A 25892-nucleotide genomic window follows, 5' to 3' on the forward strand; every position below is an offset into this window, starting at 1 on the left:
ACGTTTACCACTTCGGTGAAACCCAAGAGCACGGGTATGGTGCTGACAAACCTAGAATCATAATCAGAGTGAACCAGGATTTGAACCCACAATCATTGGTTTCTAGCACAGCGAATTGTGGCACCTTAGACGACTGGGCCACCCGTGCCCCATGGATGGACAATAGATAAATGCTTGAAGGAAGTATCAGACAATGGAGGAAGGATGGATGGATGGATGGATGGATGGATGGATTATAGACAATGGTAGACAGTATGGACCTAAATATATACTTGTAATGACTTAGACCACTGGGCCAGTCCTGCCCATGTTTAAAAGGATGAACATGACTAACTGAATAATAAAATACCTCACATATGCCACGGAAGTCTCAAAACATCCACAAAGGTGAGGTGAAATTGGGTTTAACATCCCGTTCAAGATTATTGCATGTCTTCGCATGTGGCTGCTTGTACTAGTCCGGACTTAAGCCAAGTTTATGGTGCTAGCTCAGAGATACCATGCCACAGTTTAACAAGAATTCCCCACACAGACTCCAAGCCGACCAGTCCTTGTTTTAGCCCATTAATACTGAGTGTCAGGCAGGGTAACAACAAGAACCATCTTTTAAAACACATATGTGACATCATTCTATTGTTTGAACGCTCCATTATTTTTCAGGAATGGAGAGTTGCTACAGAATATTTTGTCAAAGTGTAAAAGTAGGGATGAATTTTAAGTAGGGGATAATTCTCGTAACTCTCCATTCCTTAAAAATAATGGGCCTCGGCCCCTGCGGCGCCTCTGCTCCATTATTTTTAAGGAATGGAGAGTACCTAGGACATTCCCCTCTACTTAACGTCTTTTGGTATAACGCATCCGACGATCGAAGCCTGGCCCTTCCGTTTTCCAGGCAGATGCTCTACCACTAATCCATGGAGGCAGTCAATTCCACAAAGCATAGATTTTCATATACTTATAAATCCAAATATATACTTATGTGCCAAATTTAATTCACCACGTGAATGCCCATGGCGCTACGTTATAATTACCCCGGTCAATAGATCAGTGTGCACTCGATTTTCATTCTCAGCTCCCTGGGGAGTATACAGGTATTCATAAAGACTACCAATCACCCAATCATGAGACTATCAATCAGAAAGTCATTGAAGAAACTGTTCGAGAACTAGGGCAAATTAGACAGCAGTAATTAAACTACACACATAAGAACGTTGTATATAATCTACCTCTGAACTTATCTCAGTGAATGCAAAGCCCGTAAATGAGTTAATTCAAAGCAATACTAAAACCAGCACATGGAACCTCCAAGCAGGGCCTGGCTAGCAGGCTTACATCTCAGTAATTCACACACACCAGCACACTCATGTCATTGGAAGCAATTCGACAAGATCTCTATCACCGGAAAAATCAAATATCCTAATTGAGATGACATATCGCGGGATAGGGCAAAGGTCAGAGGTCGGGGACAAACAGTGTGAACACGTGTCCACTTTCAACACAATTACCCTCTTGTGAGTTGTTAGGACTTTAAATTATCAAGTGCCCCTTGCACCAATTGCTGACTTGGGCTTCTTGCATTAAGAGCCTGATATTTGAGTGAAATATTGGCACAACTGAAATATTGGCACCGTGCAGCAGATAAAGTGCCATGGATATCTGTTGCTTAGCGCTGCACTCGACAATATTCCAGCCAAGTGATGGAAACCTTTCAACAATCAAGCCTGGATGAGACAATCCAGTGATTGAAAGCATGACCAACGTCCCTGCAATGACACAAAGTCACTAGCTGCCTAATCCGTTGAGTCTCCTAATGCAGGGCTACAGATAAGCTGCGTATTTGCATAAAATATGTCCCAAAACTATTCAAAACCCAATTACTTTCAATTAACTTGCGTACAAAATGCATGCATTAAATGAAAAACTCAATTGTTTGAAAACAGCACCCGTAAATACCCAGTGAAGCTTTTTCAGCATGCGTAAAATGGAGCTAATTTCCGAAACACAATTACAAGCTAATTTACTTTCCGAGTCAAGCCTATATATTTAATACAGTTATATACATCTAAAACATTATTTCATTTTTTTTAAAATCTTAAAATGTTTACTCATTTGGGGGAAAACCCAATACAATGACAAATAGATGAGTGAAAAAACATTGGTTACCCAATGAAAAATGTAATAACCCAATTCAATCAGAAACCTTCGATTAAAGACACAATTGCTCAAAACGTTGTCTGGAGCTCTGTAATGCATAGGTTGCCCGTGAGACCTATTCCGCCCTGGTATTCCCACGGATTATTGAGGTGTCGAATAAGAAGAAGAAGAAGATATGTAACCCTTAGGACTTTCTTTCCATACTCCTCTGTCATGCTTGATGTAACTGAAATACCGACATATACTACCTTTTTCAGTTAGTGATTGTGAATTCCAGAAACAAGTAAAACAAGACAAAAAGTGAGCAGGGCTCAGTATACCCCCGACTTCAATTCCAACATATTTCTTAGTTCAAAACATGAAAAACATTTTTTTTATAAAAAAATGGAAAATTAATAAAAACATTTTTTTTTTTGACTGCACCCCTTCATATGAGTGAGTGAGTGAGTATGGTTTTATGCCGCTTTTAGCAATATTCCAGCAATATCACGGCGGGGGACACCAGAAATGGGCTTCACACATTGTACCCATGTCGGGAATCGAACCCGGTCCTTCGGCGAACGCTTTAACCACTAGGCTACCCGACCGCCCGCCCCCCCCTTCATATGAAACAGATAATAGTACTAACATGACTAAGTTTGAGATGAATCCACTGAATAAGAGAAATCGTGCGGACAAAGTTTTCGGAAGGACGGACGGAACCTTGGTATAACTATATACCCCTGACCTGGGGTATAAATATTCAGTAATCTCTCTTAAACAAATTGCAAAAACATCATAAACAATAGACAAACCATAGACAAAAGACAACTAATAATATAAGCCATTGTTTTAACAATAGTAAAATAATTGTAGTTTAGGTGGACTTGAAATTTCTGTTGAACCAATACAAGATACATCTTGGGAGGCAAGTAAATTTATAGTACCATCCAATTTCCTTGAAATAACAACATCTTCATTTCTATTTATATTATGCAATATGAGTGAGTTTGGTTTAACGACGCTTTTAACAGTATTCCAGGTACATTGCAACGTGTCAGCTTAACATGCTTAATGTGGGAGGAAAGTCCGAAGTGATGCAGGTCACTGGCATAAACCACGAGCACGGGTATGGTGCTGACAAACCTAGAAACATAATCAGTGCGAACTGGGATTCCAACCCACAATCATAGGTTCCTGGCTTGTCCAAGGGACGCAACTCTTCACAGCGAATCGCGGCACCTTAGACGACTGGGCCACCCGTGTTCCCTTATGCAAACTGAATATCTATTTCAAGCATGCTTTTTATTCTACAATTCCTTGTTCATTTCAGTAGAAGGAAACTAATAAAGCCTTGGCAACCGTCTCAGTATCACAAGTACAAACTGTTTTAAAGTTCTATTTCAAGCATGGATGCCAAGCAATATTGCAGAGCATGTTTGGAATTCCTAATCAATATTGTTTAAGGACTGGACAACATTTCTCTGAAATCAGCTGTAATTTGTGCTTAGTCTGTGACACATTGACATGATAAAAGACAGTTTATTTGCAACAATATGGACATGATGGACAAGAACTGTTCTTCTCATCCCTAAAGGACATAATTCTGTGGTTTGCTGAATTTCCTGAGACAAATCAATGAGCAGAATTTGGGTGTGATCAAGCATTATCCTGATAAAATATGGGATTCCAACCCATGTCTAGCAGATCCTGGCATGGCCAAGGGAAGCAAATCTTTGTAGTAAATTGTGGATGGATTTTCCTTGCTCTCCTATAGCAGAGGAAAAGTGAGTGAGTGAGTTGGGTTTAATGCAGCTTTTAACAGTATTCCAGTTATATCGCAGCATGTCGGCTTGATGTAGGCTGGTAGGAGGAAAGCCTGAAGTGATGCAGGTCTCAGACGTTTACCACTTCGGTGAAACCCATGAGCACAGGTATGGTGCTGACAAACCTAGAAACATAATCAGGGCGAACCTGGACTTGAAATTAGGATCATAGGGTGCTGGTGTTCCCAAGGGATGCAACTCTGCACAGCGAAAAACTAGAATCGTAGAAAGAAGAACACTTCTGTGAATAATTTTTTATCATCTTATTTTAACCATTGAACAATATTTTGATCATTTTATTTAATCATGAATAATTTTTATCATTTTGTTTCAATTGATCAATTAACTAGAAAGGAAATTCTGCAAACACTCGGGGCACGCTGGAGGAGATGTCACGCCATGGCAACTGATCAGCTGATCAAAACATTTCCCACACAATACGTGTACAAGACGACAATATCCAGGTGACGGCCACCATTGATCATGGGCGTCTGTCAACATGTGACAATGATTGTCATATAAAAAATGAACAAATTATCAAACTTGTTTCAAAGCATTTCAAATTGGCTGTGCGTTACTGACATTATAGATCAGTAACTGAAAAGTTGACAACATTAGTCAGCCTTAGACATTTGTAGACAGCAGGTCTCTAAGGAGTGAGTGAGTGGTTTAAAGTAGGGCTGGGACGAGTCCAAATTTACTACCTGGGTACCCACCACCTTATTACCCGACCCTATCCAGGTACCCGCTGTAGATATCTAGAGATAGGCACAAACTGTCCGATATGGTAAAGTTTGACCTTAGCCCTGGCAAAATGTATTTAGATACACATGTAAAACAATCTGGTCATGCATACACTGAAGTTTTTTATCTTTATTCAAACATATAAAAGTCAAAAGGAATGGGCGCATTGTCAGAAAGAAATGGGAACATTAGTGACTTATAGTGTAACCATAGAGTTTTTGATAACTTTTGTCATTAAACAATATATCATGTGACTAACCACGGGTGGGGGTAGTCCTGTGGGTACTAGTCAGGACCCACCCGACCCGAGTACCCGAGTTACCCGTCCCAGCCTTAACAGTTTGGATGGATGGAATGTACAAGGCCAAGGTCAACATATTCAGAAATTCAGTTTTTTAACGTTTTGTTTGTTTGTTGTTTAACGCTTCACTTTGCAATATTCCACCTATATGGAGGTGGTCTGTATATAATCGAGTCTGGACCAGACAATCCAGTGATTGACATCATGAGCATCGATCCACTCAATTTCAGCGCAAGGTAGAAATTAAGAATTGTTCTGGAAGCCATTTGGATTTGATTTTATAGTTTGCAGATATATATTTCCAAACAAGACAACGTTATTTCTGTTTCTATTCAACATTCAGTCCTTAAAGGTCCTCTCGACGATTTCCTGAGTGTGAAGGAGGCTTATTATGTTGAATATGGTAATTACTATGTTAATATGCAGACAGATATCATGTCCGTATACAACATCCGTATAACATAGTTGACACATCTGGGCCAGGATATTACACGCATATATGCTATTGTATACAACATCCATATCACATAGTCCACACTTCAGCCAGGATTTAACTCATCGTTCAGGAACAATTGCATCCTGACTACCGGTACATTATTGCTGGTCTAAAAGGTATGCACTGACAGTTGATGTTCCATCAATTCAAAACTTTATCCTTGAGTTCACTCGGAGAAAACTAACATCTATAAGCCAGTTCACCCCTCCAAGTACCATCTATAAGCCAGTTCACCCCTCCAAGTACCATCTATAAACCAGTTCATCCCTCCAAGTACCATCTATAAGCCAGTTCACCCCTCCAAGTACCATCTATAAGCCACATCACCCCTCCAAGTACCATCTATAAGCCACATCACCCCTCCAAGTACTATCTATAAGCCACATCACCCTCCAAGTACTATCTATAAGCCAGTTCATCCCTCCAAGTACCATCTATAAGCCAGTTCACCCCTCCAAGTACCATCTATAAACCAGTTCATCCCTCCAAGTACCATCTATAAGCCAGTTCACCCCTCCAAGTACCATCTATAAGCCACATCACCCCTCCAAGTACTATCTATAAGCCACATCACCCTCCAAGTACTATCTATAAGCCAGTTCACCCCTCCAAGTACCATCTATAAGCCACATCACCCCTCCAAGTACCATCTATAAGCCACATCACCCCTCCAAGTACTATCTATAAGCCACATCACCCTCCAAGTACTATCTATAAGCCAGTTCATCCCTCCAAGTACCATCTATAAGCCAGTTCATCCCTCCAAGTACTACATATAACAGCCATGTCATGGTGGTGAGATTGTCTCCGATGCACACCAAGTACCCATTTTACCCATCCAATCCACATAATCTGTCATTTGAGCAAATAGCAGGATACTCACATGTAAATGGCCTATCTTCCCATCAACAACCGTTAATGTGAATCATTTTCAAACTGAACAACAACAAAAACAAAAACACATGGGAACTGCCCTGAAAATACTTCCCCAAGACATTAATGTGAATCGGACATGAAACTATCGCCCAGTGAACAACTCACAAGCATTTCCCAGGCTAATAAATACTTCAAATGTCACACCATATTGAAACCAAACTAGAGAAGACTTCCTTCTTTTCCACACTGAACCAGAATAAAATATGTGGGGTTGCAAAATTTTACATACTTTTTACGCTATTTTTTAATGTCACAAGAAATAAAGAAGAAACATAATATTTGTTATGCATCTGAAAATAATTTTTTTTATAGTCTTCAAACCAAAAATAACGATGTCCATGTAATCCAAGCCCGAGAATAACACAGTGAGAGTACTTCACCTGAACTTTTAGTCAATCAAATGTTTCAGCTTTCAATTTTTTACATATTTTATTTGACTTTTATTGGCATCAGGACGGGGAAAAAACAACCATAAAAAAGGCCTGTTTTTCAGGAAGAAATTTCCCACACCTGCTCTTTATTTTTCTTTCTCTTGCCAGTCGTAGGGACCCACATGTGATAACACCCCTAATGAGGAACCAGGTTGTAGATACCATTCTCCACATGACTGCTTACACCTGAGCTGCAGTCAGTGGGCTGTCAGCTGAACTTCAAACAACAATGTTTGGCTTTCACACACTGTCTTTAATTCAACATACAGCATGTGTTGGAAAACATTATCTTCCAAGCATGAACCGTGCATGGTACTAGGCAAATAAGCAAAGCACATCTGCCCTGCAGTGCACCGATGGTTTAGGTTGCTGCTACTTTCAACACAACTGGTCTTATGTCAATGAGTAGACCCTGACTGAAAATTTCTTTGTAATTATCTTCGCAATATTTGTACACTTAGTGGATGTTATTCACAAACCTTCCACAGGTGCATTTTGAAAAAACCTTCCTTTTTAGTTTGCAAGGGTTCATGCCATTGTTCAAGGTTCTACTACACCAAATCAGAACCAGTTTGGACAGTGCGGTTTTCGTAGGGAGCCTTCAGTGTAGATCGAGAGATATCTGCAGGCTGTGATTGGAGGATATTCTGTAAGATTTTTATGTCTTTCAAATGTACATCCATCCAGTTATTAAAACTGACCATGTTTTTCTATATTTAGTACTGTCTTTTTCAACATGATGACTTATGCTGAATGTGACCACAGCTATTTTCAAGTAGGTGACATTTGGTGCGAAACTGGGGGTGGTGTGTTTAGCTTCCGGTACTCGGAAAAGCAGCTGACTAAGCTAGTCATTTTTATTTTTTTTATTGCTGCTCTAAGGCCAAACTGTGCACACACATACAGGTAATAGCTGTTGAATGCTTAGTTATTTAAAAAAAAATCATAACGTTACTATAGAAGTCTATGGGAAAACATTTGGTTGTGTGTAACCTCAAACAGATGTTACAAATTGCCATGTAAATAAGCACCATTGGGTCAGTTTTGTTTCTAAGAGATTTCAAAAATATGGATCCTGCTACATCATATTTACCAGTATACCACTCTGTGTGAGGTGAGGTGAGGTGAGGTGAGGTGAGGTGAGGTGAGGTGAGGTGAGGTGAGGTGAGGTGAAATGGGGTTTAACGTCGAATGCAGATTATTGCATTTATATAGCGACGTGCATGTACGTGTGTGTGTTTGTGTGGCTGCTTGTACTAGTCCAGACAAAGGCCCATTTAATAGCCAATTGAGATACCATGCGGCATTTTAACATGAATACCCCACTCAGACACAGTATACTGACTCCGAGCCGACCAGTCCTTGTTTTAGCCCCTTAATGCTGAGCGCCAGACAGGGTAACAACAAGTAACATCTTTTAACGTCTTTTGGTATGACGTGGTCGGGGATGGAACCCCGGACCTTCCTCTCTCCGGGCGGACGCTCTACCACTAGACCACGGAAGCAGTCACTCTGTGGGAAAATACACTTGTGTTATGAGTGAGGGAGTGCTCATAATTTGTAAGTCATTTTTAGCAGCTGTGTGATAGTGTCAGAAGGCAACAGTGAGTTTTGTCTTCTGAATATGGAGAAAATAACAAAGACATTGTCGTGACGACTTAACACCTGAGCCAGCCAACAACTGTATCACTGAAGTTTGTAGTTAACGCTACACTCAGCAATATTCCAGCTATATGACGGAGACGCCATTTGGATACAATGACATGCAACTACCAAGTCATTGAGTCTGACCACCTGATCCAATTAGTTGCCTCAGCATGGGTTGCTGAAGACCTATTCTAACCTGGATCTTCATGGGGAGAAGCGTGGGTTGCTGAAGACCTATTCTAACACGGATCTTCACGGGGGACAAGCATGGGTTGCTGATGACCTATTCTAACCCGGATCTTCACGGGGGAAAAAGCATGGGTTGCTGAAGATCTATTCTAACTCGGATCTTCACAGAGAGACAAGCATGGGTTGCTGAAGACCTATTCTACCCCGAGATCTTCACAGGGAGACAAGCATGGGTTGCTGATGACCTATTCTAACCCGGATGTTCACGGGGGACAAGCGTGGGTTGCTGAAGACATATTCTAACCTGGATCTTCATGGGGACAAGTATGGGTTGCTGAAGATCTATTCTAACCCGGATCTTCACGGGGAGAAGCATGGGTTGCTGAAGACCTATTCTAACCCGGATCTTCACGGGGACAAGCATGGGTTGCTGAAGATCTATTCTAACCCGGATCTTCATGGGGGGACAGTATACTGACTCCAAGCTGACTAGTCCTTGTTTTAACCACATGGAGCCCAACACCAGGCTGTGTAAGAGTACCACCTGTTAACATATTTTGGTAAGACACAGCCAGGGACTGAGCCCCCGACCGTCTGCTGTCCAGGCAGAGACTCTATTCACTAGACCATGGAGGCAGTTTACATCGTCATAAACAAAACATGACATTAACAGTGTCAATATTAAAGGGGCTTCACCCTAAACATAAAATAATTCACACATCATCACAAATAGACAAGACATGATCAACAAACAGCAAAATGATCTGAAAAGTACAAACGTACACCAAAATATCAATTGTGGTTATGTCACATGACTGCCATGTGACACATCACATGACCAATATTCACCTGTAGTTGACCCCTCGATCCAGTGTAACTAAAGCAAGTAATCCAATCCACCTCGGCTACATCGACTGCGTTCAGTGGCTGCTATATCCTCCCCAACATGGAACCTGAAACCGAGGAGACACGTCAGCACAATTCCAGATTAACAAACACAATACTATGAATATTAGTTGTCAGGCTATTGTAACGTAGGGTGAATACGGAACAACAGAGCCCAGCAATATGGAGGATATCAGCTTCGTACATCCCTTCTAATGACCGGCTGCTTTGATTAACAACACAACTGTATAAAGATTGCTTGTCAGGCCAATGTCACATTCTGGCGTATTGTAGACTAATACATGCCTAAGTAATGCCTCTTACACAGATTAAGTAGTCATTAAATATACACCTTTTCAAAACTGGCCAAACACGTGGTCAACGTTCCATTGGGTACAATCAATATGTTTCTTCCTTTAACAACTGCAGGTCATTAATACTGATTTAAAATAGTCCTTCTGTTATTGCAGATTGGCAGGGACTGTCTGTGCAAGCTCTCTTGTATCAAAGATCGCTACTCAATTTTCGATAAGAATATTCCATTCGTCATGATACACAAGAATCGTTGCTAAATGCAATTCAAGAAAAAAGAGCAAAATGGCTGAAGTTCAGGGCGCCAAAGTTGGTTGAAAACCAGAAAAACACATTTTACTATTTTTGGGGCCTACATCTGTAGGTACTTTTCATGTGTTCAGTGAAGCAATGGAACAGAAAGGCCGCAGGCAATGCCAATCACTGACTCAACAACGCCTGCCAGTGTGGAGAATTGAACCAAAATCTTGTGCACCATAATCATACACTTGAACCACTTGACTTTCAAGCACTTTAATTCAAACTGGAAGTGCTCCTCTAAGACGACCAATCACTACGCAAGTAGCTTGACATAATGCACCTTTATTCCACATCATGTGTCTGGCAACTTGGGAATGAGTTAACACGACACTTCACTCAATATTACAGCGTTATTGAATATGGCCTTGATATCAGACCTCCGCTCAACGTGTGTGTGGTTGGTTGGTCGTGTGGTTGGTTGGAGTGTATTACCAACAGTGAAACACATTGAAAACGGTCAGATATCAGTTAAATTTTAGAAAATTTTCAATTTTATTTTAGAGAGAGTGAGTGAGTTGGGTTTAACGCCACTTTTAACAGTATTCTAGTTATATCACGGCGTGTCAGCTTAATGTGGGAGGAAAGCCCGAAGTGATACAGGTCTCAGTCGTTTACCACTTCGGTGAAACCCACGAGTATGGGTATGGTGCTGACAAACCTAGAAACATAATCGGGGTGAACCGGGATTCGAAGCCACAATCATAGGTTTCTGGCGTGCCCAAGGGCGCAACTCTGCACAGCGAATCATGGCGCCTTAGACGACCGTGCCCCCTTTTATTTTAGGACTTTGCTAATGTTATTCCTGAGTGTATCTTGGCCAATACTGAAGCACATGCAGGCAAGTGACTTTGTTTCAAATGTGCCTTTGTTCACCCAGCAGTGAATGGGTACCAAGTAGGATAAGATTGTAAAAAGACTGTTTACCGAAGGCAGCTTGGGTTGTATACTCCCCATGGAGATGAAGTGAGGTGAAATGGGGTTTAACGTCGCGTCCAAGATTATTGCACTTTTATAGCGATGTGTAGGCACATTTGTGTGTGTGGCTTCTTGTACTAGTCTGGACTGATGCCGATTTATAGTGCTAGCTCACTGAGATACCATGCTGCAGTTAAACATGAATACCCCACTCAGACACAGTATACTGACTCCGAGCCGACCAGTCCTTGTTTTAGCCCCTTAATGCCGCTCGCCAGGCAGGGTAACAACAAGTACCATCTTTTAAAGTCTTTTGGTATGACGTGGCTTGGGATTAAACGCCGGACCTTTCGCTCTACCACTAGACCACGGAGGCAGCTCCCCATGGAGTTGAGAATGAAAATCAAGTGTACACTGATCCATGTATGAGGTATGTACTTTGAGCATGTTTCAATAGATGGACCATGGCACATTATACAATTATTATTATTATTATTATTACATGACGGATTAACTACAGTAATATGAAATGATCAGGTGATCCTTAACCTTTTTTTAGTAGTATATGTACCACCGTAACACTTCAGCTGTCAGATCCGCTAAACATGCTAAGTGCTCCAAGATGTGAGGTTTCTGTGGGCAGGTTTGAAGTAGTTGTCACTCTGCCAGTACAATAGCAGTGGGCAGTCCAACCTCCTTCCCAGCACGTGACTCCTTCCTTCCCTGCTAGACTGTCTCACAGTCCCTGAACCATATTATTTTCCCTTGTTATCCCCTTCTCAGCTCTAGCAGCCTGTACTCATCCCCTTCTCAGCTCTAGCAGCCTGTACTCATCCCCTTCTCAGCTCTAGCAGCCAATACTCATCCACTTCTCAGCTCTAGCAGCCTATACTCATCCCCTTCTCAGCTCTAGCAGCCTGTACTCATCCCTTCTCAGCTCTAGCAGCCTGTACCCACCCCCTTCTCAGCTCTAGCAGCCTATACTCATACCCTGGACTTTTATTGGTCAGTCAAAGTTCGCGAAAGTTTGTTTTGACTTGACCTGTAATTGGAAGTCTTGGGCCTTAGCGAGAACTAGTATCTGATTTTAATGAGATTGAGGTATTCTAAGCATGTGATTAAATGTGATTAATCCAGTTTTGTTTATTCAAAACATTAATTGTTGATTGTTAAGCAAGTTTGTCTCTGCAGTTGTTGTAATATGCAGCTACTAGACGACTCGTCTCGCATCAAAACATGGGCTGTGTACTCGCGGGCAGTACACTGATCACTGTGTCGGATTAACGAGACTGGTTAATGAGCGATTTTGGCAATTTGTTGCAAATTTGGTGTGTTGGAGTCGGAGTGTGAGACTGTCGGATTAACAGCACTGATTTAATCAGTGTAATCATTAGTGTAGGATAAAGCCGATTGTCGGATTAACAAGTGTCGGATTAACGAGATTTGACTGTACGAAACTTTATTTTGGGGACTATTTGTCAGTCAACTGAAGAGAGTGGGAGACTGAGTGGGAGAGTGAGTGGGTGGGTTGGTGAGTTAGTTATTGTATTAAGCGTTGTCATGAACCCAAACAATCCGTTTCATACATTATCCAATGTCTGTCATCAAAGCCCAGTGGTGTTTAGGATGTCCCACCAAGGACAGCATGGGCTCACACAATGTACCCAGCGCACAAGTCAAGTCATCCTGACACAAACTGCAGCACACAATACAAAATGTTTCTCTAACATGTCAAAAGAGCAAGTCCCAATTTAATAACTCGGGATACACCAAAGTGACCTTCACCTTGTACTGTTGGCCGTCAGCCGGAAGCCAGAAGCTGGGATCAATATGGGATGGCTATCATCAGATAATATGTCCATCAGTTTGTAAGTTATTGCACTAAATTGGTTGCAGCTGATGAAAGCAGAAATATGACCTTCTTCCATTTCAATTCTCTGTGCAGGCAAAATTATCCCTGAATGGATCGAATTGTACGCCTACATCAGCCAACGCATCAGGAACTGCTAGATTGTTATTGGTTTGTGAATGAAATGAAATTGAATTTACAGCCATTTTGTTCACCTGTTCACACCATCCTCTGAGTATAAGAATATAATTGACAGTAAATCAACATGAACACTATCATTTTGCTACATATGTGTTTGTTTGTTTGTTTGTTTGTTTGTTTGTTTGTTTACTGCCGCTCACAGCAATATTCCAGCTACATGACAGCGGTCTGTAAATAAGTCTGGACTGACAATCCACTGATTGATGTCACGAGCATCGATCCACGCAATTGGGATAAGATGACATGCATCAACCAAGTCAGCGTTCCTGACCACTCGATCCCGTTAGCTGCCCCTTTACGACAAACATAGTCGCCTGTTACGACAAGCATGAGTGGCTGAAGACCTATTCTAAATGGCCAATATATGTGGATTAAGCTCAAGTGGTTATATACTGACACGTTTTTACTTGTACACGATAACCTCTGTGTACAGGGTATGACAGGGTATGACAGGGTATGACTTATAACAGGTTTAAATATGAAACGAAAAAAACGGCCTTAACATGCTTAAAGATCAATCTTCAGCCTTTCGTGTGATGAGCAAACCACGAGGCTACCCAACCCCTATTGACCAATAAAGTAATGACCACATACCGATGATGGTCAGTCACACACAAGACATTCCCGGTATCCTTGTAAGTCATGACAAGTAGGTGCCCCCTCGTCAACAGCAGTACTTATAGCGAGGCCCCATCAACACCACCCAATAGCTGACTATTGTGTGAAGCATACTGCCACAGCTTCCACTAAATAAATCACAACAATTTGGGATAATTGGACCATAGCATGATGAAAGCCACTTTAGTGACCACGGCGTCCCTTGAGTCAACAATGGCCCCAATGGGTAGTTTAGATCTCCCAGTTGAAATGGCAATTCCACACAAAGCTTTTCTCTTGGTATTACTAATGACCCTTAACCGTGATACCATATAATAGGAGTGATCTGATAACAGTATCTTTGAATAAGGACCTTGTACAATTCAGTCTGACTGTTGACTCAAATATTTTGAAGGATGGACACCCTTTTCCTATTTCTGATTTAGGCATGTAAGATATCCTCTGTGTGTGAGTGTGAGTGTGTGTGTGTATGTGTGTGTGTGTGTGTGTGTGTGTGTGTGTGTGTGTGTGTGTGTGTGTGTGTGTGTGTGTGTGTGTGTGTGTGTGTGCGTGTGTGCCTATTTCTGATTTAGGCAATTAACAATCTGCTACAGTTGAGGTTAGCTATGCAACATGTGCAATTTTGAAACAATCTGGTACAGGTGAGCTATAGACATGATAGACATGTAACATGCAAGTACATGTACAAATCTGTAACACTCTGGTTCAGGTGAGCTACAGACAACTTACATGTAAGTACATGTACAATTTTGTACAGAGCTCCAGATAACTTTTTGAGCAATTGAGTTTTTACTCTAGGGTTTGATTTTAATTGGGTTTTTACATTTTTCATTGGGTAACCAATATTTTTTCACTCATCTATTCATCACTCTATTGGGTTTTCCCTAAATTAGTGAACATTTTAAGATTTAAAAACATGAAATAAATTTTTAGATGTATATAACTGTTCTAAATATATAGGCTTGACTCGGAAACTAAATTGGCTCTTAATTGTGTTTCGGTAATTATCTGTGCAAGCTGTTTTAAACATTTGAGTTTTTCATTTAATGCATGCGTTTCTCTACGCAAATTAATTGGAAGTAATTGGGCTTTGAATATTTATATATTTTTATTTTTGGGGGTGGGGGTGGGGGAGTATTTTACGCAAATATGCTGCTTATCTGTAGCTCTGTTTATAACACTCTGATCCACATGAGCTACAGCAATGTAACATGCAAGAACCTGTAAACAAATTTAACACTCTAGTCCAGGTGAGCTACATACTATTCCAAGTACATACATGGAGACTATTTTATTTCTTCAAAGAGCCGACACGAAACTGAAAACAATCAAACTGCAACTTCACTTTGAGCACTTCCACCTGTGATATTCTACCTCCAGATGCAGGCCTTGCACATGCTACTTTCCACAAAACACATCTCCTGTCTGGGAGATAAAACATGTTATATCCTGGCCACTACAGATATGATGCAGAACAATCGGAATTGCCCACACTACACATCTGGAGCTACTACTACTGAGATACTACTTTCCTCCAAACATGTAATATATCCCTGGGGGATGACAACGGTGAAATGGGTTCTGGTCACAGTGGCAATACCGTATTCGACGTAATAAGCGCCCAGGGTGCTCTCAAAATGAGAAATAGGGGGCTCTCATCAGAATATTATTTTCTCGAAAAAAAGATAACTGAGAGTTGAAAGATAAATTAGGTGGTTTATGCTGACACCCTGAAAAGTTTACATATGAGAGATATATTTCTTCAGAATTTAATGGCCCATAATTAACGGTGCATACAACACACGATTGCATATTATACATGAATAAATAAGTATTTTGTACATTGATCAATCGGAAAGGGTGCTAATTGGGATTGTTCACGAGCCAATATATTAGCAAATATCGCCGTGGGCGCTTATTACGTCGAATACGGTATACATCACGAGAAGGGAGGGTTTGTGTCTCACACGACAGTGTATAGCCATCTCAGGAATGAATGGCATTCGGGATGTGACAAAGAGCTTTGCCGCCAAGATTCCTAACCTTACAAGAAATATGTGGGGTATAATCATGTGGAGGTAGAAAAACACCGAAAAACATAAAAAGGTAATATGTATTGTTCACAGTCGGCAGGCAGCCAGCCTTGTTGTGGGGACATGTGAGATCTCTATCCATTAGCAATTACAAGAAAACATTCTTCCACAGCAAAGGGATTGCATGCATTGTTCTTAAAGAGCAATCACGGAGCTGTTTCGTGAAATGCTGAAGAGGCTTTTTTTAACACTACTTATCACCATCATCACATCATCATGCCTTCGTAACTATATTTAGTAACAAGGCTATAACAAGAACTCAAGAAGTATGCTTTTTTGGACAGAATGAGAAAAAATACCAGGCAAAATGAGAAAAAAAAAGAAGCAAGTTTAATTTTACATTGCTTTCAGCAATATTGCAGCTATATCATGGCAGGGGACACAGAGAAGTGAGAAAAAATAAATATCTGAATAGTTATTTGGCTGTAATGATAATTTCTTTTTACCATGGTTACCATGGTTACCATTGTTACTGATTTGCTTCTTTATTTATATGCTTAAGAGAGAAAACTTTAATAGATAGATGGACTTAAGACTTTGAAGAAATCTTTGATCATGCCAGAAAGTCATCAGTGATTTTGACACAAAAATCTGATGACTTGGACCCAAGAAATGTAATAAGTCAGTGAGTCAAATTGGTTGAATATGTATACGATCTGGCGGATGAATGTCACTAAAAGAAAAGCCCTTGACTAAGTCAATATAGCTCCTGACAGTGTTTCCCTATGACACAGTGAGTGAGTGAGTCAGTGAGTATGGTTTTACGCCGCTTTTAGCAATATTCCAGCAATATCACGGCGGGGGACACCAGAAATGGGCTTCACACATTGCACCCATGTCGGGAATCGAACCTGGGTCTTTGATGTGACGAGCTAACGCTTTAACCACTAGGCTACCCAACCGCCCCTCTATGACATAAAAAATATTATGCAAGGACACACTGCTCAGAATTTCAATTACATTGTTTGATGGCTTTGTATTGTTTCATTCAATCGATTCTGTAAGTAGGACCAATCCTTACTATTTACTTATTAATTATAAAATGCGTGGCAGCTTGCTTGACATTTTTACAAAATTCTGCCAACTTAAAGAAACAATCTGTCGAACTGAAATTTTATCGGTCTATGACTGGTGACTGACGGCCATCCTAAACTCTGGTCATATGGAAGAAAATACTTCGATTGTAGTGTGAGAATGTCATCTTTACAATTGCTGAGCATGATTTTTGTCATTTTATTCAATATGGAAGATTAACCCAGTCTCCCAAGCATATCTAGTCAACATATTCTCTTCATCGAAAGATGGTTTTCAGTATTATTTACTGTTATTCACAAGTGTGATAAGTATTTCATGTTTGTGTGCATGGCATAAGTGCGCACTGAACATATTAATGCATCTGATAGATCTTCCAAATGATGCAAAACAGGGATGACATTAATAACTTATCTAACCTATTCTGGGACCGCCTCCGTGGTCTAATGGTAGAGCGTCCGCCCAGAAAGCGGAAGGTCCGAAGTTCGATCCCCGGCCGCGTCATACCAAAAGACGTTCAAAGACGGTACTTGTTGTTACCCTGTCTGGCGCTCGGCATTAAGGGGCTCAAACAGGGACTGGTCGGCTCGGAGTCAGTATGCTGTGTCTGAGTGGGGTATTCATGTTAAACTGCGGCATGGTATCTCAGTGAGCTAGCACTATAAATAGGCATCAGTCCGGACTATTACACGCAGCCACACAAATACACACACGTTGCTATATAAGTGCAATAATCTTTGACGCGACGTTAAACCCCATTTCACCTCACCTAACCTATTCTGAATTTAATTCTGACTTAAACCAAGCAAACTGCTCTATGATCATTGACGAATAAGCAAATAGCAAGCGATTCCATGGCATTTGATTGGCTAATCTATAAATTTAAAACCACATAGTTGTATGTATGTCTAAGGATAAGGATGCCTCTTTAAGTAAAAATATTTTTAAGAATTGACTTCAATATGTTTTGCCATCTAATATTTGTATCCGTCTAAACTAAGAAAAAAAATTAGACCACGCCCACTGGAGGACTGATGTTTCCTGATTGGCTGATAATAGGATGGGCGGGGCTTGGGTCACATTATGGAGCTGATTTGTATCGGTCTATAGCATTTTGTGTTGCTTAAACAAGCAGTCTGTGAAGCTATTATTGTTGACATATTTATTAGAATTGACTTCAATATGTTCCTGAAGTTTTGGAGTAACAAACGTAAAAGCCCATAGGCACACTGTACTATGTTGGCTTACACAGTGCACACTGGCTTTAAAGTTTATAACCCCATAAACACAAAAAATATTGAACTCAATCCTTAAATAAATCATTTTACTTAATAGAGGCATCCTTAAACATGTTACAGTTAAGTGGTTTTAAATTTACCGATTTGAGTCGACAGGCCTTTAATCATCAAAGACATTTTCCATCTTTTAAGAATATCAACTAGAGAGATGATATCCAAACTCTATTAAAAGCTGCATCGATTGACTGACAGTAGTGACTGATCGCAAAGGACAAAAAAAAATTAGATTTAAAGGGTCTTTTCTTGCAAGGATACAAGTGAAACAAGTATTTGAGGCCACCTTTCTATTTCATGTAAATATACTTCTCCAAACAAGTCAAAGAAAACCAACAGTTGGAAAGCTGTCTGTTGCAATCCCCATTTCTAGCCATTTCTAGCCAAAGATGAGCTGTATAATGTTTTTTTGTTTGTTGTTTAATGCCGCACTCAGCAATATTCCAGCTATATGACAGCGGTCTGTAAATAATTGAGTCTGGACCAGACAATCCAGTGATTGACATCATGAGCATCGATCCAGTTGGGATATGATGACATGCATCAAACCATGTCAGCGAGCCTGATCACCTGATCCCGTTAGTCGCCTCTCACGACAAGCATAGTCGACTTTTACGGCAAGCATGGGTTGCTGAAGACCTATTCAACCCCGGATCTTCACGGGTCTCGTATATATACATACAGACAACTCACAACAAGTTAAGGAAACCCACAATTGGAAGGCTGTGTGTTCCAATACCCGCCAGCCATGACAGATTAACCATGGTCACATCAAACAAATTGGCTGTTCCTTAATTTCTTTTGAGCAGTAGATGTTAATTTGGTTGTTGTTGTGGGCAAACAAATCGTTTCTTGTTCTTGTTTTGATGGCATTCAGTGAGTGAGCTCGTGAACATGGTCATAAACTAGAGTCAGCCGAAAACTGACATGTCAGCCATTAAGGCAAAATATAAATAAATCTGAGGGTATTCCATGACAGCCGAACTAAAGATTGAGAACAGACAGTCATCCAATAATTTATCTACTTCCCCTAAGGCCAATTTCACACCATCTCTCTTTGAACTGTAACAAGCTTTCTGATTGGCAGTTAAGATTAACACACTTCACTTCTACACTGACCTGGAAATAACAGCACTGATCCAGGAAATCTGGGTTTTTACAAAGATCTCCGTCACCGATCTTTGAACTACAATTCTTGCAAATTCCCTGATTCTCATTTCAGATTAGCTCTCTCCACTTCTAACCTGACCCGGAAATCATCCATTACTCCGACCTCCGTTTTCACAATCACCAACTATTCCAACTACAACTGTTACACATTTTCCGATTGGTCGTTTAGATAAGTTCCCACCTTTCCCTGAACAGGATGTGCCCTGTTCCCTGATCAGAAGAGCTCGGGGAGAAATTCTTTGATGAGATTCTCCAGATATAACATCTGGGGTTCCTCGGAGGTTTATGACCCCCATCCTACATTTGAGATGGAGCTCTCCACAAAAGGAAATCATAAAGCCGCTATATTCTCAGGTGAAAGTGGCGAGTACTAAAACCCTGTAGGATCAGGCTTGAATTGCTGCCATATGTTGGCCAGATTAACATGGTGGAGTTGTTTAGGGGGATAGTGCCCTGAGAGCTGAAGTTGGTATTTTGGCATCTTAAAAGATTTCACCAGATGCGCATGTTGAAGTCACTCTTATTTGTCACTCTCTGAACGGTGCTGGGGACCTATTCTTTCCTGGAATCTCCACAGGGAGACAAGTATGGGTACTGGGGACCTACTCTGCCCTGGAATATCCACAGGGAGACAAGTATCGGGTGCTGGGGACCTACTCTGCCTTGGAATCCCCACAGGGAGACAACTTTGGGTGCTGGTGACCTATTCTGTCCTGAATCTCCACAGGGAGACAAGCATGGGTGTTGGAGACCTACTCTGCCCTGGAATCCCCACAGGGAGACAAGCATGGGTGCTGGAGACCTACTCTGCCCTGGAATCTCCACAGGAGGGAGACAAGCGTGGGTACTGGGGACCTACTCTGTCCTGGAATCTCCACAGGGAGACAAGCGTGGGTACTGGGGACCTACTCTGCCCTGGAATCTCCGCAGGGAGACAAGCGTGGGTACTGGGGACCTACTCTGTCCTGGATTCTCCACAGGGGGGGGGGACAAGCATGGGTGCTGGGGACCTACTCTGCCCTGGAATCCCCACAGGGAGACAAGCATGGGTGCTGGACATGAACTGACCTGGGTACCCCTCCTCTAAACAAGGAACTGCTGTGTTCCGCAACAACTGAGAGATCTACAAGTCACATATATCAGGTAAATCATAACACTACTTGACCTCAGAGACACAATACAGAGACCTCACAGTCCATCACCTTGAAGATATCAGGGCTGCCATATAGATAATGAACACACAATACATGAAGAAATTATGAGATGGATTCAGCATGAATATTGCTGTTTGTTTGTTGTTTAATGCTGCACTCAGCAATATTCAAGCTATATGATGGCGGTCTGTAAACAATCGAGTTCGAACCAGATAATCCAGTGATTGACATCATGAGCATCGATCCACGCAATTATGAAACGATGGCATGCATCAACCAAGTCAGGGAGCCTGACCACCCGATCCTGTTAGTCGCCTCTTACGACAAGCACAGCCTTTTATGAAAAGTACTGAGTGACGCATAAAAGAACATTCATTCACTCACTCACTCACTCACTCACTAACTGTGTAGACCCACAAAGAGTCCAGACAGACAGTTCAATCCATGGCTGTAAAGTAACGGCTTCCATTCCTAGGTTCAGTTAACATTCGGAAAACAGTCTGCTGAAATATTTCTCCATAGTGGTAGTAATAATTTGAATATGTCTGGTAAGCAATACCAGCATTCATCAATTCACTCGCCCCCAATCTGCAGGCTGTTTTCACAACCTAATGACTCCCACGTGTGCGGCTCAAAATCACAACAAGTGGCCTGATGGGAAACGTTTCCAGGAAACACACGTACAGATATTTACCCAACACTTGCACCAGATCAACCTGCTACCATATAATACTGAATGAGAAACAATGCCATAAAAAGGCTATATCAACCATGGTATCGTCATTAAGAAACAACAAATTTATCCAACTTTTGTAGGCTTAATCCTGTTAATAGACTTAATTTTGCAAATAGAATGATACCAATGTAAATAATAGGGGTGACTATTGGTCTGGAAATCACTATAGCGATAACTTTTGATATTTAAAGAAACTATTGTGATAACTATTGATATTGCAAGCAACTATTGCGTTAAATATTGATACTTTTCAGTGTATCATTTTAGATGGATTTTAGAGTTGAATTAAACCTTGGAACTGAAGTTTCCTTTGAATGTGATAACCATAACAACAAATCGAAAGTAAAGATAGGACTGATTTGTTTTTTCTTTAACCTAATAATTTAAGAAAAAGAAACTTCCACATTACCATGTGTAAATTACTTCCACTCATGATCAAAAGAAAAACAAATTTGAACAGCATTGCATGTACTTATTATATGGTAAATACAATCGAAACTATCAATATTCCTTAATGAAATTGATACTATTGATCAGAACTGATTTAACAATTGATTTATTGACTTACCAAGTGCTTAACAATAGCAATATATCGATATTTCGATTTATCGTGACACTCCTAATGAATAATTAAGTGAGAAAAGCAGAACCACTACGAACCTGTTCTTTAAAATTCAGATGTTTTCATCAAACCCATCCAACAAATTTGTTTTTATTTCAGCTGTATGCACAGGAAACTGTAACCATGTTACCATGGTTACAATTATTTAATTTGTTCACTGCCCTGTTCACGCTCAGATAACAGGATGCTGAGAGTCATGGGTAATTGATGAAAGGTCAAAGGTCGGAAGGCCTGTATCGCATACATTGTCTAGTGGATGAGGCCGAAATAGAACATGACATCGGTCCTGCTGATGCTTTCCTTTGCCACTAAAAACATTCAATTCTTACTTTTCACAAAAATGAAGTAAGGGCAATAAACATGTTTATAACTTATGTAAAAAAAACAACATGGCTGCTTCCAAACCAACCAAAACGTCATGTCCATGATATTGGAAAAACAAAATATATTTTTGGACTGACCGACATGTAATCTTTGTTTGATTGTGGATTACAATCTGTTGAGATTGGTCCACATCCATTTCATACGGACCGCGGAGGGCGGAGGGTCTGGGCTTCGATCCCCAGCCGTATCATACCAAAAGACGTTAAAAGATGGTACTTGTTGTTACCCTGTCCGGCGCTCGGCATTAAGGGGCTACAACAAGGACTGGTCGGCTCGGAGTCAGTATACTGTGTCTGAGTGGGGTATTCATGTTAAACTGCGGCATGGTATCTCAGTGTGCTAGCACTATAAATCGGCATCAGTCCGGACTAGTACATTGTAGTACAAGCAGCCACACACACACACACACACACACACGTGCATGCAAGTCGCTATATAAGTGCAATAATCTTGAACGCGACGTTAAACCCTATTTCACCTCACCTCCATGTCATAAACCACCATTGCTAACTGAACATGGCTTTGACAAATATTCCAATTTATTTTACCAATGATAAATCTATTTTTTAAAATGGCCTCTGACCATGTTGACAATGAATTAATTAACTGAATTGTTAGTTAAACATAGCTTGACAATGATGGAACATTTTTCTCCTTAAATTTACCTTGATGATGGAACAATTTCACAAAAAATTTGTGTCACAAGCCGGATTCAAACCCGTGTAGTGTGTACCAAAGACTAAGTAACCACGGTAACGAATGAATCATGTGGAATTAACAAAGATGTATTTACTTTGTTTGTTTGTTGTTTAACGCCACACTCAGCGATATTCCAGCTATATGACGGCGGTCTGTATACAATTGAGTCTGGACCAGACAATCCAGTGATTGATGTCACAGACTGATAGTTAATTTGTTTATGAATGGGGATAATTAGATTCCTTCAGTATTTTATTATTCATGTTGAACGTACGAGTGATTCAGTAGGGGTTTCGAAACAAATATTTTTTTCTTGATCAGAGCTATGTTTTCTCATAATGGGCTCATTATCATCAGCAAATGATATTTCTGAGATTGATAAACATGATAAACTGAGCTCAAGTTGATAATTGTGTGATTGATACATGTGATCGAGTTGATATTTACGTGATTGATACATGTGCTCGAGTTGATATTTGTGTGATTGATACATGTGATCGAGATGATATTTGTGTGATTGATAAATGTGATTGAGTTGATATTTGTGTGATTGATACATGTGCCGAGTTGATATTTGTGTGATTGATACATGTGATCGAGTTGATATTTACGTGATTGATACATGTGCTCGAGTTGATAATTCTGTGATTGATAAATGTGCTCGAGTTGATATTTATGTGATTGATAAATGTGGTCGAGTTGATATTTACGTGATTGATACATGTGCTCGAGTTGATAATTCTGTGATTGATAAATGTGCTCGAGTTGATATTTATGTGATTGATAAATGTGGTCGAGTTAGTCCACATGGACATGCATTCAGGGAACATAATTTACGTGCATCAAGCTGGGTCGACTCAATGTTTTCTCAAAACAATATTGTTTACACATTTTAGTGAGTGAGTGAGTTTGGTTTAACGCCTCTTTTAACATTATTCCAGTTATATCACAGCGTGTCTGCTTAATGTGGGATGAAAGCCCGAAGTGATGCAGGTCTCAGACGTTTACCACTTTGGTGAAACCCATGAGCACGGGTATGGTGCTGACAGGGATTTGAACCCACAATCATAGGTTTCTGGCGTGCCCAGGGGACGCAACTCTGCACAGCGAATCGCGGCACCTTAGACGACTGGGACCCCCATAAACCACCACCCCCCTCCCGTCATGACAACTGACATCTTGTTCATGACTCCTACACGATCCGCAACAGGCAGCATGTCAAGTTGCAATCACATTCTACCTTACTTTCAGTGGAAGTCTCAATGACTGTGCTATAAAACCAGACCCCAGGTTATGCAATCTCCATTTATCAGTGCACGTTTTCTTACAATGTGTCACCCGGGAAACATCTGTACAAGAACTCTGATTGTTATATGGTGTGAAAAGTCTGCCTTAGTCAGAGAGGAAACTCATCACTGGGGTAAGATTACACTTGAAGCACACTCCACTACAGTGTCATAGCTGGAGGTACACTGTATGGAGCTGTGATGCAAGGCCCAGGGAAAAATCAGTGATACTTCCAATGCAACTGAAACACACATTGAACAAACATGGCCTGAACAGTCAAGTTTGCCATCTCCCTGATTCAACAAAGATACGACAGAAGGCTAGCATGACCTGAGTGAGGTGACTAATCATGCTAATCTTGCCCTGAAAAGTACAGACATTCTGCCTCGTTACCAACACCAGCTTGCAGGTCATAGTTTGGTTGGTTGGTTTGTTGTTGAACGCCGCACTCAGCAACATTCCAGCTATATGTCGGCGGTCTGTAAATATTTGAGTCTGGACCAGACAATCCAGTCATTGATATCATGAGCATCGATCCACACAATTGGGATCGATGACATGCATCAACCAAGCCAGTGAGCTTGGGTTAGTGAGTGAGTGAGTGAGTGAGTGGGTGGGTGGGTGAGAGTGTGAGTGAGTGAGTGAGTGAGAGTGAGTGGGTGGGTGTGTTTTGAGTGAGTGAGTGAGTGAGTGAGTGAGTGAGTTAGTGGGTGGGTGGGTGTGTTTTGAGTGAGTGAGTGAGTGAGTTAATGGGTGGGTGAGTGTGAGTGAGTGAGTGAGTGAGTGAGTGAGTTAGTGGGTGGGTGGGTGTGTTTTGAGTGAGTGAGTGAGTGAGTTAATGGGTGGGTGAGTGTGAGTGAGTGAGTGAGTGAGTGAGTGAGTGAGTGGGTGGGTGGGTGGGTGGGTGAGTGAGTGAGTGGGTGGGTGGGTGGGTGGGTGAGTGAGTGAGTGAGTGAGTTAATGGGTGGGTGAGAGTGAGTGAGTGAGGGTGGGTGGGTGAGTGAATGAGTGAGTGAGTGAGGGTGGGTGGGTGTGTGGGTGAGGGTGAGTGAGTGAGTGAGTAAGTGAGTGAGTGAGTGAGTGAGCTTACTAATACTACACTGCTCATCACCCCAATGGTAGAGGACAACATATCTCCAAAAACCCTTCCTCACTAAATCAATACAAGACTGTCTCATACACAAACAAAATACCACTTACACAACATATCATCTATCAAATTCACCTGAAGTGAGCAATACAAGAACCTGCTGTCCCACAAAGTACCTCCATTAACTACCAAGAACCGAAAACCTAACTTACTTGATCACTCCGTGTTACCGTACAGCCCGATCTCACCTCTACCACAAGCATGTAGTGACTAAAGCCATTTGTAGGGGAGCAGTACCCAACAGCATGATTTATAGGTATTCAGCTTTGGCTTTTACTGTTGCGTTACCAAGGTCAACCCATACAAACCCCACTCCAACTGCCCTGATAAGTCTTCACATGCCGGTGCAATTTCCCTTCTACTTTCAGATTCCTGATTAACTTCATCATGATAAGGCGAACAAGCTGGCCTGGTTGGCCAATATTGATATTAGTTTGTACACTGCAAATGTTTCTTTGATTACAAGATAAGTGGTTATTATGTTCGGATT

The 25892-nt window shown here is 41.1% G+C and overlaps 1 protein-coding gene across 4 annotated transcripts in view; it reads right to left on the reverse strand.

Moving 5' to 3' along the window:
• The window catches only part of LOC139447261 (FERM, ARHGEF and pleckstrin domain-containing protein 2-like), a 152641-nt gene that overhangs the window by 98165 nt on the left and 28584 nt on the right, over window positions 1-25892 (reverse strand). For all 4 annotated transcript variants that reach the window (XM_071228533.1, XM_071228532.1, XM_071228531.1 and 1 more), the window contains exon 2: window positions 9553-9656. The gene's annotated coding sequence lies outside the window, so the exon portion shown is untranslated. The remainder of the gene's footprint in view (window positions 1-9552; window positions 9657-25892) is intronic.

The sequence above is a fragment of the Haliotis cracherodii genome, unplaced genomic scaffold, assembly GCF_022045235.1.
Source record: "Haliotis cracherodii isolate W230 unplaced genomic scaffold, xgHalCrac1.p SCAF_7, whole genome shotgun sequence".
Taxonomy (NCBI): domain Eukaryota; kingdom Metazoa; phylum Mollusca; class Gastropoda; order Lepetellida; family Haliotidae; genus Haliotis; species Haliotis cracherodii.